The following is a 2,084-nucleotide window of genomic DNA, read 5'->3' on the forward strand; positions in this document are numbered from 1 at the left end:
TGGGACCAGGACAGAGCTTGCAGCATTGGTGCAGTGGCCCTGCGGCACCATAAAAACAAGTGTCTTCCCAGGTTTGTGTTTCCCGAGGGAGCAGGAGCAAGGGGTGGGTGAGCTGGTCTGGAAACCCCTCAGAACAGCACCTGGTGCTAAAACCAGCTGTAGCCAGCAGGGAGCTCCTGGCTGCGTGAAGAGCCCCCTTTCCAGCTCCAGGGGGCTTTGAACCCCGTGTGGCTTCAGGGAATGTCACATCACAGCTGCCACAGTGACGCAGGGGCTGCTGGTGGCATCGGGGACATCCAGCCAGCACAGTGGACCTGGGGGAGGCTGGAAACCCTCCGATTCCTGCGTCGCCCATTGAAATCGCAGCCAGCCACAAAGCACCTTCCCCAGAGCCCTGCCGCGCTCGCAGGACATGGCCCTGGGGGCTCTGCCCTGCAGCGGGGCAGCGCGATGCCGACGGCCGCATGGGAAGAGTTCTCCGGGTCTCTCCAGGCAATGAAATCGGCAGCTCCCTGCCCCGGGATCCTGGAACAACGGCATTTAGGGGCTGTTCCCTCTGGTGCTCGCGGGCATCGCTGGCTCGGGAGGTGCTCCCAGTCCCTCTCCTGTGCTGAGCTGGGAAATCCAACTGGAGCCGTGTGATTTCTAACCGGATTTTCACCAGCTTCAAACCTGCGGGGAGGAGCAGAAGGGAGGGATGGAGCTGGCTGGGCCGTGGGCTGCCTCTCCACGCTGGGCTGGAGATCCCACAGGCTTTCCTTCACGTTGCCGGATTTCCTCTCTCGTCCTTCTTGCTGCTGTTTCTCACCTTCCCTGCTGAGCTGACACCTTCCTCCGTGGTCGCTTGGTCACTTCTGTGTCACCTGCCCTTGCTGCTGTCCCTGTGGAAACGTGCCCTTTCTCTTCCCAACTGCTTTGGGGTAAGGGCTCTTCCCCTCAGGGAGTGCTGGTGCTTGGTTTCATTTCCAGGACAGGTTTCAGTGCAAACCCCGATTACTTTGGTCCTGGAAGGGAGGTGGAGGGGACAAATCCACCTAATAATTCATTCCCTCCTCCCAGGAGGGAGCACAGGGAGGGAGAGCTTTACACCCCACTCCAGTGCCCTCCGTGGTCCCTTTCAGAGGACACGTTCCTTAAATGAAAGTTAAATGTCCTAGATGAAATTCCCCATTTCACTGCCCCTCCTCCCTGTGTTTCCGTCCTGCCCATCGATGCTGTAACAGCAACCAGCTCCTGCAAGAGCCCGGGTAGAGGACCCTCAGCCCCTGGGGCAGCTGCTCGCGCCCTCGCTTGTGCCCCAGCCACGCTGAGACGGGCAGGAAGAGAGAAATTACTGGTTTGGTAATTTTTCACAGCTGGAAATGCAGAAAAATACTCCTGCAGGGCCGGACAGCAGCAGCATCTCAAAGCCGAGGTCGTGCTGGGTCCCTCCTTCCCCGGTTAATGAGGGGACCGTGGTTTTCCCCACGAGCCAGGGCAGCCAGCGTGCCCCGGCATCGCTTTCCTCTTTAAAACAAACAGAAGGCTTAGACCCGGAGCGAGCGGCGTTGTGGGCGTGGGACGGGCTGAGGAAGGGAGCGCGTGTGCCGTGGGGGCATTGCAAATCTCTGCACCCAGTGGCACGTGGCTGCAGTGGGACCGCGAAGCTGTAACGGTGTTTGGGAGCCCCGGTTGTGGCTCCAGATGCCTCCCTGGGAGAAGCAGGGTGTTGCCCGCGGTGCAGCCGACTGGCTGTGGAGGGTAAAGGGGGCTTGGGGGGCAGAAGAGGCTGTTGAGCCCGACTGCAAGGCACCTGCAGCCGCCCCGTGAAGGCTGTGCTGGGCCGAGGGGGCACCTGAGCTGCAGAGGCTCGAAATAGTGACTATTTGGAGCAGGCAGAGGGGGCAAGCAGTTATTAGCCAGACAAAGACGGAGCTTTGCTGCGCTCCGTGTTGTCCTGGCAAGGGAAGTGGGGGTTGTCACCCGTCGTTTCAACCCACTATGTAATTTAATGGTGTGAAGTGAAAGACAACAACACTGGATCAAGTGTCACCCGTGAGCGGCTCCAGTGCCCACCGCTGCCCCGGGGGTGCAGAGAGTCCCGG

This window comes from Buceros rhinoceros, unplaced genomic scaffold (genome assembly GCF_000710305.1).
Source record: "Buceros rhinoceros silvestris isolate BGI_N320 unplaced genomic scaffold, ASM71030v1 scaffold3522, whole genome shotgun sequence".
NCBI classification, from domain to species: domain Eukaryota; kingdom Metazoa; phylum Chordata; class Aves; order Bucerotiformes; family Bucerotidae; genus Buceros; species Buceros rhinoceros.